This window comes from Pteropus alecto, unplaced genomic scaffold, assembly GCF_000325575.1.
Source record: "Pteropus alecto unplaced genomic scaffold, ASM32557v1 scaffold152, whole genome shotgun sequence".
Taxonomy (NCBI): Eukaryota; Metazoa; Chordata; class Mammalia; order Chiroptera; family Pteropodidae; genus Pteropus; species Pteropus alecto.
In genome coordinates, this window is record NW_006432227.1 from 8,964,823 (window position 1) to 8,979,937 (window position 15,115).

Sequence of the window (15,115 nt, forward strand, 5' to 3'; positions counted from 1 at the left end):
CTTCTATAAATATTGTTATGAGTTGACTGGTTCCCTGAAAGTTCATATTTTGAAGTTCTAATGCTCAATATCTCAGAATGTGAACATATTTGAAATAGGGTCATTGAATATAATCAAGTTAAAATGATATCATTTTAATGTGACCAGTATCCTAAAAAGGAGAAATTTGGATACAGAGACAGAGACATATACAGGGAAAACAATGTGAGGGAGAACACCAGGTAATGATGAGGTGATGTTTCCACAAGCCAAGATACCAACCCTGCTGACACCTTTATCTTATCTTTCTATCCTCAGAATTGACAGATCATACATTTCTGTTGTGTATGCCACCCAGTTTATGGTAGATTGTTAAGGCAGTCGTAGCAAACCAATACAAACAATATTTCTTTCTACCACGCTTTTGATAACTTGAGTAGCTGAGTTTTTGAGGATATAAGCTTTGAGAAATACCCAGAGATAACTATTTTGTCTTGAATGATAATTGCAGACCTAGTGTTTTTGTTTTAACTTTTTTCGACCCTACTGATATGCTTCACAAGGGCAAATATTTTTATCTTTTTATTCACTAATATAATCCAAGCAACCTGAACAGTGTGTATGGCATATGGTTGACACTCAATAAGTATTTGTTGCATGAATGATTGAATTCTCTTATGAGAGTTGAAGGGTGTAACCATTACTTCTTCCTGAGTAGACTGCTGTTTAATCATATCAAAGAAGTGGACCAAGGGAGTACTTATCAGCAGATCCAAAAGATTTCCTCAGCAAATAATTATGGATCAGCTCTGTAAGAAAGAAATATTAAATTGAGCCTCTAAATTCACAAATTAAAGAGAATACCAGAATGCTGTTTTCAAGCTCGTGTTTCCAAATACCCATTATTGAACCCTGATGTAAAAAGGAATATTGAGAAATTCAAGCCACAGTGTAAGTAAGCCTGGAAAATTTTTGCAGGTCCTTTTTTCTAATCATTTGGAAGATGCCTTTGGACAAAGTTTTTTCTCATCTGTCTCTCCACAAAGTAGAAAATCAATTGGATTTACACAATCTGGCAAATCATCGAAAGGTATATATAAAATCAACTGTTGTTACCTATTTCAGATAGACAAGTATGAATGTACCCCATTTGGCACAAATGCCAAGCGGAAAACAGAAAAGCAATCCACACATTTGGTTTCTACAGTTGCACTGTTGTAATAGAAAGGGGGTAATAAGAGTTTTAATTTGATCTGTCATTGTTGTCTAGAAAAGAATCTTGAAGGAAGGGTGAGTTCTAATAGCACAAAGTTTTAATTGTAACTCTGCCTAACTTAAGAATGTGTCTAATGGGAAGAGAATCCGTCCCTTGTTATACTCGTTATCATCTAATTTTCCAATTTGTTGAGGGACTATTTCTAATAAGTCTGATTGATAATTTTACTTTAGAGAAACTTCTATGAGAAATCTATGCTGAATTTATAGAACTCATTGCCTATTCCTAGAGACAGAGATCAAAAACAGATCAATAAATACTGAGAGTAATATTATATTATTTCAACTGTATTCTCATGTGATAATAAAAAATATTAAAGTGGTCTGAGTTGGAATAGATATACATCTCATCTGCTTCTCAATTATAGTATAGTAATGATGATATTAGAAATGCATTTTATTTGACTCTGAGTAAAGTTTCCTAATGCTTTCAAAACCTCTTAAGAGAAAGAAGTAGTTTTCTGTCAAAAATCATCAGTCTAATTTCCGTATTAATTTGAAAATAATTTTAAATTTCTATAGGACAATAGTATGTAAATAGATATTTTCATGTGAAAACACTATGAAAAATACCCATGCATGTCTGAAAAATTGCCAAGATTGTAGAATCTTTAAATGTACAAAAAATAATAAGAGACATGTAATTTTTCATAGTTTATGGATGAAAATGATAATAAAGATATTAGTGGGGACAGTTATAAATAAGCATGTAATTTAAAGTCAGGCATATCTGAGTACAAATTTTGGCTATATTTACAAGTTATTTAACTTGGTCATATCATTTCACTTTTTGGAGTCTCAGTTTTCTTATATGGGTAATAAAGGCAAATAATGTTTTACTTATAGGCTTTTTGTGAGTGTTAGGGACTATTTGCAATCGATGTCTTCAGGTCTGGCTTTTCAATAAAAAGGAGCTCTTTATAGTAGTATTAATATTAATTGTCCTAGTCTAGGCCCAAGAGAGCTGGAGTCACTAACACAAGTGGGTCTACAGCTCAGAGTGAGGTTTTTACACTGGGTATGGGAGAAGCCAGATTAGCTATTCTACGAAAAAAATACAAAGTGATTTCAGTATAAAGTTGGATCAAGCGAAATCTTAGTTCTTAGAGAAAAATACATCTTTAAAATGAAAAAGGTTATCAGATATGGATAATAAAAGAAGCTCTATTTTAATTCCATTTCTAATACACAAACTATCTAAAGAAAGGAATAGATAGGGTGGCTTACCTAAATGATAGAAAATGGAAAGTTCCAAAGGCAAATTTTAACAGGAAGATTTTAGAGCAGATTTTAGAGACAAAATAAAAGAAAAGCTATGGCTGAAACATAAAACCCCAGCTACTGTGCCCTATAGAATAATCAGCAAATAGGAAATATTCCAAGATGAAATATCAGAAATCAGCAGCTAATGTAGGAAAAAAATGCATAAGTGGTTTATTTATGGATAGGTAAGGATAATTCATCTTTTTTTTTTTTTTTGACTTGCATTAAACTAATAGAGGTATTTAATCACAGGGAATCTAATGCTAGAAAACACTGTAGCCAGTAGTAAGTATGAATCCCACTGCCAACATTCATATTTTTCTAGGCCCAGAATTATGGATATGAGGCAAAAACTTTAATTTAAATTTATGTTTAAAGACCGACCCTCAATTTTCATTACACTTCTGTTGCTGGAATTTCCACTATTCTTCTCCTATTGAGATATAGAAAGAGAAGAAATTAAAACATTCAATTTGTGCAACATTTTGTGAGTCCAGACTCCTTAAACAATCATCTCCCACCTGGGAGGACCGAGTAGAGGATCTTTCACGAAGATATATTTCTAGACTGAGTCAGGTACATATTCCCTGATAGTATAATAATTGCATGGTTCTGATAATAGTGCTAAATAATTCCAAAATGTCTTATAGGTTGCCTAAGTTTTCATGAATCCCTTTATTTTGGTATATATCAAACAATTTTTCATACTGAAAAGTATAGAGTTATACAATAAAAAAAAAAATCTGGAGGGTGATTTGCAGGAAAGCAAGGCATTGTGTGTGAACAGATACTATTTATTAACTCTATATCCCTGGCTATGTTGTTACTATATTTTAAAGTCTCTGTTTCCTTATCGGAAACTTGCTTGTGATAATATTCCTTAGGTTTGAGAAGATTAAATTAGATAATTTATAATAAATTACTTTTCCAGCTATAAAGCACTGTGCAACTTTTAGTATAACAAAATGACATGTTTCAGAAAGACGAAAATCTTGAAATCTCACTAAATACAATAGTTTGGTGATAGATACTGAACTCTTGATGTTATGGTGAAAAATAGAAAACTGAACCCCATTCTTCCCATTATATAATGTGGTTCAGAAAATATAGTTTGAAAATTGAAAGAAATGTTATGCAGCACAGCCCTTCACTAGAGGGGATTGTCAAAAACCACGAAAAGTTTGAAGGTCTACTCTATTTGTAAACTAACAAGTTAGCCTCCCAGTTTCTATGATGCTAGTGGAATGCACAAGACACCTGGGTCAGAGACAAAGAATATTACTCAGATAGAGCAACATGAGTTTCCTGCTTATATCCTTTCCCCTTGCCCTGCCCCCAGTTTTCGTGGGGCAATGTGGAGTACTCTAGTTGAAAGCTATATACACAATGAGGCTATGAGCAAACTCACCCAACATTTCCCTTGAGAGAGGCATTATTTTTATTATCCTGATCAGGAAACAAAATATGCTATAGTATATCTATGTTCCAAGGCTATTTATTTGCTAAACAAACATTCTCGAAATAATCTAAAACACAAACTGTCAACACTTCTTCACAAGATTATCAGAAAAGCAAGAGATCCATTAATTGTTGCTCAACAGAAGTATTTAATACACATTTGTGCCCACTAATTATACTCATTATTTTTATTGCAAATATCATATGTACTTTATTTTGAATGCATGAAGATTAATACAGATCCTATAAGAAATATTTTGAAAACTAAGATTTTGATGTTTACTTTTGTTTACCAATAAGTATGACAACCTCACATAAATTAAAAGAGAGAAATAATCACATAATTCATGCCAAGGATGACATTTATTTTTAAAATTTTAAATAAATTAACTATCACCATTTCTCTAGTACTGTCTTTTCAGCTTGGAATAGATCTCATCTTCTATGACATTTTACCTCCCAGAGACAGAGTAAAAACAATCTAAATGAATATCTTCTACTTGTAAAATCTGATATCAAGTACCAAATAATATGAATTACACATTTTCACCAAAGAGTTGATGGCTTAATAAGAGCATTTTGGACAGATGTAGCACGTAAATGATTAATCTATGTTAAAATATAAATCATTGACAAAAGCATGTCACCAGTCAGTATAATATTGCTAATTGCCCATTTCAAGGAAGATCCAAGTGTAAGAATTTCCCTGACATTTTCCTCGGGCAAAGCAATTGAGAGAAATCTATTTAGTCTCTTTGCAATTTCCCTTTTATCTAAAAGATCTTCATTTATACCCTCTTTATAAAGTAATCCCACTGATACTGAAGCTGGCTTCCTTCTTTTAATATGCTGTTAGAACTTTATAATTTTGCTTTCAAGACTACTATCTGGTGATTCTCTATTTTTATTCTGCCTAACTTCTAGGTGGTGGTTGTTGTTGTTATTGTTGTTTTTTCTCATGAAAAAAGAGATTCAGTAAAAGTAACCTAAAGAAAGAATCTCTGATATGCTTTCAGAGTACAGTTCTGGGTATAATTCTAAACTTGACCTTGCATGAGTCAGGGCCTTAAACTAGAAAGTAAACTAGGTTGATAGCAAATTCAAACTTGGATTTTAAACTTAAAATTTGTAGACTTAAATTATTTGAAAAAGAGATTCATTTTGATTTAACATTCTCTGAAATGTGTTGTGGGATATATGTCACCTTAAAATTTAAATTATAATTTGAATGACAATACTGATGATTGACATCTTTGAGAGATGTATCATGGGCATAATCTAAATGTATATTTATATAATTTCCGATAACTTCAACTTGATGTGAATCTATAACAGTGTTATTTATTAGGGGTATGTGTTAAATTTTTTAAACAAACTTCCCAAGCTCAAGAACACTATAAGTTATCTTAAGAGTGATTCATACAAGACAGACCTGGGGCATTTACTTAACAGGAATAATATGAGTCCACAATGTGTTGACAAACACATTATTTGAGAGCATTATATACCGATTAAAGAAGATTATGATAAACCTCCAGTGGCCATCAACTCTGGGAAACAATATTGCTCTCAGTTCCTAGTATTCTCATTTTGCTTGAAGAAAACAGATGCAAAAACAAATGTCATCTTAAAGTATTTGAAGCTAGGAATAAGGAAAAGAGACTAGACTTAATGTAAATTACCCTTTTGAGAAAAATAAGGAAGTTATATAGAAGATATTTCTGACCAAATGGTATGTTCTAATAGTGAGAAATCTTAACATTATAACAATGGAATGGATTATTTACTTAGAAGTTACCTTCAGCAAAATTATTCAATATATGATAAATTATTGCTCACCCACATCTCATGACTGTTCCTTGCCAGAAGTGGCCTGCGGAAATTCCTTTCCAACACTGATATTCTGTAATTCTGTGACAATTGATATGTAGATTTTTAATTTCCTTTTTGTTAATATTTGTGTTTTTTTTCATTTTGACGGAAATGATACAAAGTAATATTTTTCAAAACAAAGCTAAAATATTGGTAATTGGTAAAAGAAGGATATTAACATAAGAAGTTTGGTTCTAGGAGAGATTATTAAATTAATTCACTTTTTGCACTTGGATTGGTATTCTAGAATGACACTAAGATTCCAATTAAATAGTCACGTTTCAGTCATCTTTTTTAAAGTCACCAAAAGAAAATTAAACTTGTAGAGGATGAAATTTTTTAACAGTGAGTTTCAAAATTTTGGTAGGTGAGATCATTCAGGACTAATCATCTGAAAGGAAGCCTGAATTTGTAAAAATAAGCAAAGAGGTACATAATGCTTCTTGCATATCAAGGTGTGTTCTCACAGTGATGGTGGTGTAAATTCTTCCACCTATCATATATAAGTAGATTTCTTGCTTGTCTCTGCATCACGGGGTTTGCTCTTGCACAGCTCCTGGTCTTATAATGATGTTAGCTCAGTGCTACATTGTTCAAATTCTTATAGTCACTGCTTGTTGTTTACCAGAAGGCTACAAAGTAAACACTGAGAAGAATGGCAAGGAGCACAATCGGCATAGTTTCTCCTTTACAATACTGGACTGATATATCAATATCTTTGTTTTAATTGATGGTCGTATTAGTTATTTGTTGCTGCATTAAAAAATCATCACAGAATTTAACATCTTAAGACAGTAAACATTCATCATTTCAGTTTCTAAGGGTCAGGAACCCAAATTGGTTCCCTCTGGCTCAAGGTCTCTTATGGTTTTATAGTTATACTCTTGGCAGGGCTGTGGACTTCTCTAAAAGCTCAACTAAGAGGGAAATTATCTGCTTCTAAGCTCACCCTTATAATTGTTGGCTGGCTCCAGTCTCTTGTTAACCTGGGCATCTGCACAGGGGCGTTTCATGACATGGCAGGTAGCTATCCCATAAAAGGACAACCGGCTTCCACGAGGGCAAACAATTCAAGAGAGAATGAGAAACACAAACATGATGAAAACTACAGATTTTTCTACATGTCCTTGCTTCTGCTGTATTTAATTAGTTATAAGTGAGCCAAAAGTCTGGGCCACACTCAAAAAAAGGGAAATACACAAGTCTATCAATATCAGGAGGTGGAGATTAGTGGTAGCCATCCCAGAGTCTGCTTACTACAGTGGACTCCTAATTTTTTAATCTCCGATTCCTACTCTAAGTATGCAGGTTCGCATACAGCCATGCACGGTGCTCAGTGGGAATCGGTATTCATGAGTTCTTTCCAAAGGAGCCCTAACTTCGCCATATGACTAGTGTTCATTCAAACTAACACATTCAAACGTCTTTTATTAAGGATGCTCTGTGTTATCATCTTCTGGTATTGTTCAGTAGGAAACCCAAATTGACATTTGGTAAGCAAAGATTTATTTTTAATATCAAGAAAATATTCTCTATTAACTTGACTATTTTCTTGAATATCTCTCTCTTCATATTTTCTGTTCCCCACTGAAATCCACCTCTGTCCCACTTTCATTATGAAGTTCATGCCCCCTTTCAGAGAAATAGGTAAATTTAAAATCTGTTCAGTAAAGAACAGTTCTTTACAGTCTCCGTTTCGCTGCTGGTCTCTCTTACTCTCACTTTGGTCCCTGATTCTAACAACCCTGTATCTTATACTTCCTTGTAACCTACTTTCAGCATATGCTATATTGGCTTGATATATATTTTGTATTCCAAATCTTTTGCTAGTTTTGTTACCTGCTGTTAATTGATCAACTCTGATGTCCCTATACCTGACTAGTCGAATTTTTATATTCTACTTTAGAGACTAACATGTTTTGTTTATTCTATATGCATCTTAGCAAGTAGAATATTGCCACATGTTTAATAATATGTGTGCATAGTCTCCTAGTTTGCAAAGCTTTATTTAACATTTTCCATATTGAATAATTATAATAGCATCGATAGTTGCATAGTACCATTCTATGATTGAGTTCATCAAAACATGTCATTAAATTATACTATATTGTCTAGTTATTTAATAATATAACCAGTATTTAAATACAGATTTTTGTGTACTACATACCTTAAAGCCTATGTAAATAAAAGGTCATAAGATTAGACTAAAGAAAATTATAAAACAGTTCTAAAAATTAAGGATGCTTTTTTTTTTCTTTTAATAAAGCAGAAACACCAACGAAGAAACTTGTTTCAGAAAAAATTTGGTTTAAATAAGGTATCTAAGATGAAAGACCCTGCTAACAGTTTTGGTAAGCATAAGTCTTAGGTTCTGTATGGCCAAATACAAGGAACATGGTATTTTGTATATTTTGTCAATTTTTGAAATGCTGGTTACTTCTAAGTGTTTGTTTGTAGGACAGCTTTCTGTCCCACTCTGTGCCAGGAATCTTAGCATGACATTCCCTAATAATAGTGTCAGAAAGAACAAAAGCTGAGGCTGTAATCTCCAGGATAAACATTACAGAGGTGGTGAGCAGTAGAGAATTTAAATTGCCCTAACCAATTTGATAAAGTGGGTATTAGAATGTGGTATTTAAGCAGTAAATAATTTTTTTTAAACAAAGTGTACATACACTTCCTAAATGGAACTTCTTGGATCCAGAGAAATATTGTGATTTGTTTTAGTTAGAAAAAGAAAAAGAAAATCTGCACCACCATTTATATTTAATGCTTTTATCCTCTAAGCTTCACATATACAAAATCGCATTGCCAAAATTTCAAATTACTAATTTTCTTTCTTTGATTACATTACATTAAAGAAATTATAGTTGTTGAATATTGCAGAAAGAGATAAAAAGGATCTATTTATTATTTAATATCTTTCCTCTCTTCTCTGTTATTATTTTCAATAATAAAATATTAGAACCAGGGTTTCAAAAAAAAAAAAAAACAAACAAACGATGTAGCCCAAGTGATTTCTATGAAGGCGTGAGAAGGAAATTAACCTTTATTGAGGATCTACTCTTTGCCAATGTCCTACATGAGTTATTCTATTTTTTCTTAACAGTAACTTTGCCAAGTAGGTATTATTTTGCAGGTTATAAAAGTAAAAGTAATAGTTTTAAATAATTTATTTATAGCAAAAGTAATAATTAGTAGAGCTGGGAGTTCAATATCTTCCCTTAAATCTTCCTTACAGTATATAGAATACCGCAAAGAGATAGTGGTGATAGCCATGAGGGGGTGTCCATTGCTTAAGTTTAGTGGGGGATAGCTTACTTGCATTTTTTTCTAGTGAAAGATTAATTTTAAATGATTAATCTACAAGCCACGTGCCGGTCACATTAATTATAACAAATTAAGCAAAATATTTAGATCGGAAAAATTTGAGTTTAAAATTAAAACTTGTATTATTTACTGCCTTAAAATCTACCTATGTTGCTGCTTATACTAGTTTTGTCTAATGAGACATAAAATTGAATGGAGAACAAAATATTTATATATTATTTATATTTGAATAATATTTTAGATTCATAGATTTATTCATTTTATAGAAGATATTTTATTTAATATGCCTATTTGTACATCCATAACAATTGCTTTCACTCAATGATTCTAGTCTGGCAGTTTAGTACATAAAGTGTATTATATCTTTATTCCACATATTAAGTACAAGAAGATATCATATATGCTAAAGAATTATATGTCCTTCAATTTTTAAAAAAAGGCTTATTTAGTAAACTCTTTAAAATAACACCAAAGCAAAAATATATTTGGTATATTTAAATTGTTAGATGTTTAGCATTATATGTATTTCTTCAAATAATGATTATTCAATGTAAATTACTTGTGTTACAATTTAATTATTCAACGTATATCATGTATGCTACCATAGCCAGAAATAGAAGATAATGACAGAATGAGATTTTTAAGTTTAAAACAGAGGTCACAACGATTACAGAATCCAGAAATTGTACAGAAATTTTTAATATTTGGCCCATGTTCTTTATTTGTCTTTCTCTGTATGCAATACTTGAAGTTAAGGGAAAAAAATTGATAGGGTGACCTTCCTCTAATCTCACTTCATTCAAAGCTTGTATAAATGTGGCTGAGTAAAAAGGATTAAATTATTTGTAAAATCCAATTTGCCACACTGTAGCAGTTTCCCAGAAACATCAGTCCTGAGACTATAAAGTCGTTTAAGAGGCTGTATAATTTGGATCTAACTACAGTTGAATAACCTTAAAGAAAGTAGTAAAATACCTTGAACAAGTATATGAGTGTGTGTCAAATGCAGTCCGGCTGAATACATTCAACCCATCTTCTTTCAACCCTGTTCTTTTTTCAATTCTAGTTTGTTGAATTCAAACTAGTACTTCCTGGCTCTCATCATCTCTGTATTCTTCCCCTCCATCTCTCCCTCCTCCCTTTTTTCTTTCCTTTCCATGTGTTCTAGGCCCTAGGAAATACACTGGTGTCAAATAGTGAACAGAATGGGGATGGTTCTCATCCTTATGCCAGATATAGAACCTGATCTCTATCAATGTATGTGTGACTATGGGTGTCTGTGTATATGCGTGTGTGTGTGAAGAGGGAAACAGAGAAAGGCAGAGACAGAAAGAAAGATTTGAAAATCAGAGATTATTTACTTTGATATTCTTTTTTATGATATCACACACAAAGTGAAAAGGCAATTTTATAAAATCTTTATCTTTAACTAAAAACAAGCTACTCTGAGCGAAGTTAATACTTTATTTTCATTAAAGGAAGTAAATCTATGTGAGTCATTTTAAAAGGCATGATACTACTGATTTCAATAAAGCATTTCTAAAATCTCTACTTTTTAAGAACTCTATAAAAATACATTGACAATATAATCACATTCAATAAATGTTTTTCAATTAAACTATTATTCCATTAAATAAAATATGATGATTGAAAACATAAATGTACATATATCTGGTATTTTCTACCAATACTAAAATGAATAATCATATGCTTATAAGTTAAAATAATTTTATTAATTGAGAATTATAGCCAAAATCCAAAAATAAATTTTTTTGACAGTTTGAATTACTCAGCATAGATAACATAATAAACAAACTTAGCATCTCGGTGCTTTAAAAAACTTCCTATTCTTTTCTTGCTCACATATGTCCATCAAGATTAGCTTGGAGCCCTTTCTGCTCTCTCTCTTCTCTCCTGAAGGACCAAGTCTCAGGGTGCCTAACATGCCATACATTCATGATTTCCTAGGCAGGGACATGGAATCATGGCAAATCAACAGTGACTTCTCAAGGTTCCATCTGGGAAACATACTAGTCACTTCTGCTGACCTTTAATTTGTCAGAGCAAATCACGTGGTCACACCAAACTTCTAAAATGAAGGGAAGTACATCTGACTATGCACATTTCCATGTGCATGGAGAACCAGAAATGTATTTGAAAAACATAAATAACTATCAGAACAATGGTTTAAATGAAATCCTTTGAGTATCAAAAACTCATTGCATGAGTGAGGACACATTGACAGTAGTTGATATAAGAAATTCAGCTAAAGGTAGATCAACAAGGTGAGACATGGGCTGAAAAATTGCCATGTATCCTTACTGCATTAATAGATTTTTGTCAAAATAAAAAGTCGTAGTCTCATAGTCTTATCACCGTCTCCAGGTCTATCAGCAGTGGTCCAGGAACCTTCACTTTGGATAGAAATTGATAACCTCAGAATCACTAGCCCATCGCATTCTTTGGGCTTAATCTTAAAACACGCATTTGTGTTGTCAATATTCACTAAGTTCCTCTTAATGAAGGGGGCCTTGTTGTGATTTTCTGTTTGTATGACAATTATCAGCCTGGAAGGCAGCATCATCTCTAAATTTGTTGGACTAATGAACTTCTGGTATCTCATAAGCATTTGATAAATTTCTTTCCCCAAAGCATCACACCTGAAACTAAACCTTAGCAACAGACATGCACATTACTTCAAATTGCATTTACATATGAAAAAGTCCCTATCTTTTCTAAGATTTGAGCATCAAGTCTGTCAATAAAACATCTTATCATTTTCACAAAATGGGATTTGTCCTATTTATATACTGATAATATCCATATTGTTCTTGACCTTGGTGTTATTTTAGGTCACTAATATTGTTTTGGCTATCTTCCATGAGAAACCATTCTTTCAGGCCAGTTTGTGTCTCTGAATTAAAGTTGTCTATTTCTAATTTATTACCTGTATTTTTTTTTTCAATGGCTATTGTAACCAATTACTACAAAAATGCTGACTTAAAAGAGCAGAAATTTATTCTCTCTCAGTTCTGGAGTATCACTTAGCAAAAATCAAGGTGTCAGCAGAGTGTGGGCATCTCTCCAGAGACTAGACGGGAAAGACCACTTCCTGGTCTCTTTCCAGCATCTAAAGCCACATTCCTTGTATTCCTTGGCTCATGGCCCCTGTTTCTAGTTTCAGTCAGTATTAGTTTCAGTCAGCAATAACAAAATCAGAGACTGGTTGACTTAAACAACAAAGATTCATTTTTTCTCGACTCGGGAGGTTGAAGTGCAAGATCAAGGTGTTGGCAGGTTTGGTTTATTCTGAGGCCTCTCTCTGTGACTTGTGTGTGACTGCTTTCTCAATGTGTCCTCACCTGCTTGTCCTCCTGAGCCTGGTGTCTCTCACCCCACATCCTAATCTCTCTTCTTATAAGGACATCAATCCTATTAGATTAGGGCCCATATTAAAGACCCCATTTTAACTTCATTACATCTTTAAAAGTTTTATTTCCAAATATAGTCGTACTCTAAGTTATTGGGAATCAGGGCTTCAACATGTGAATTGAAGGAGGGAGCACAGAATTCAACCCAATACAGTGGCATAGCAACTTCTCTCTCTGGCTCTTTTTCCCTGTTCTTCCATGTCAATGCTTCTTATCCTCTATGTTCTTTGTCAAATTCCCCTCTAGCTCCTTCTCATAAGGATTCATGTGATTATATTTAAGGCCTTGCTGGATCATCCAGGCTAACTCCTTCACCTCAAAATTATTAGTTTAACGACATTTGCAAAATCTTTTTTTGTTCATATGAAGTAACATTAAAAGCTTTCAAAGATCAGGTTTGGATATAAGTTAAGGAGTTATTAGTAGGGCTACATTGTTCTGTTCCACACTGTCCCAAGCTTGAGGTTGTCTTGAAAAATGTGCATGGTTTAAGACCCATTGCCCTTCTACATCTGAACACTATAGATCAATAAAACCACAGAATACAGAATTGTGAGGATGTGCCTTGCCCTTCAAAAATGTTGATTAAGAAGCAGATAAAAATATTCAGTTATTTTAACAGCTTCTCATATAGAAAAGTGAAAAGCTGACATATATTTCAGTACAATTGTTTTCAAATAAGGCAACAGATGAAGTTGGAATGTCTCAAGTAAATTGGGACAAATAGACAAGTTAAAATGAGGAACATCTCAACATTAAAAAGATTTAAGTTCTCTTAAACATTAGAAATGTATGCTTCCTGATGTCACGCCTCCTGATAATTGTGCCATTTCAAAGGAACAACTGACACTCAAATGTCAAGGATGATATATAATGTGTTACTGTTGTGAGGGAGCCCTTGAATCTAAAGGTTGGTAAGAGTCATTCCTATTCTAAGAGTCTATAATTACCATCATCCCAAATATTTTAGTCAGAATGAATAAATACACACACACACACACACACACACACACACACACATAATTGAAATAGTCAAATCAATTTTTCTCTTTGATTACCTAAGGTGTACATTAAGCTAGCTCAGTGAGAAACAAAAGATACTACCTTTCTTATTTCCATTCTTAATTATCTAAAAAATATTTGTTATAGTACTTTGCTTAAACCATAGAAAGTATACAGGAAGTACCCTGGGTAATATTATAATGTAATAACTCTGTGTTGTAAAAAAAATTAAAATATAGTTTTACTACAAAAAATATAATGTCACATCTCCAATACAAATATCCAAAGAAATTTGACTAGTTGACTCCTGGTTAAAACGTGAATGTGAACTCTTAAATCCCATTCCTCCAACTTTATTTCTATTGGAATGACCATAAGCATGTGAGAAAGTAACATCAACATTAGAAATCAAGCAAAGAATGGTATCTTCTTCCACAAAGAGAAATGTGTGTTCTTGATGGCCCAAATGAGGAAGATGATAAGTTTCATTTCTGGTGAGGGCCAAAATTTTTATGGGAATTCAAATGAGGACTTACACAAAAGAAACTCAAACTGTCAACTTCAGAGTCTGTGTGAAGCTTGCGGCTGCGCTCAGAGTTCACAGCTGACATGAGAGATGTGTCCTCATGGGTCATGTTGGAGTCACTCCCACAGTTGTTTTCCAAGGACAACAGCCATATGAGTTGGGAAACAGTGCCCTCCACAAACTGATCTGATTTCAACAAATCTTTATTCTTTTCAAATCTACTATTTGGAGGCCCACAGCCTCCAATTATAATGCTCTCTGTCTTTCTCTGGAGTGTTCGCCCAGCAGTCTAACCTTGTAATGCCACCTTCCAATGTTAAATCTAATTCAAACTCTCCTATGAAAGTATTATTCATGTATTTCTGTATCTTATTTAAACAGTGGTTTAATAAGTTCAATAAGGTATTGGCTATCCCTTCAAGCTTTGAATAATTAACAAATGTGATGTCACCTTTATAATTGTGTTCATAAATTTTAAAATGGTGAGAGGCTGGGGTGTTACAAGGAACACTTTCATTCTTCTTGAAGATATAAACACATCACACAATGTTTTTCCATTTATTACCTAGTTTTGATACTATAATACAAAATGCTTTAAAGGGACAGAAATGCATTCAGAAATTTATATAGAATCTTATTCCATGTAATCGACTATTTCATTTGTCAATGCTAACTTTTAATCTTCATCATGTATGCACTTACTTTTATATATGTACAATAATTTCATAACATTATTGCATATGTGATATTTATTTAGACTTCATAATGATGTGGTAATCCATTTTCTATGGTCTCTATTTTTTCTTCCTCATCTTTGATACTCTTTACTCCTCTCCACTCAAGCCACTGCATTTTTAGTAAACATGGCAACCCTTCTGTCTACATATATATGGGGACTTGGGAGTAAACAAGATATAAATCTCTATCTTCTCTTACATTTTATTCTTCACTTACAAAATATCATGAAAATGTCTCCAAC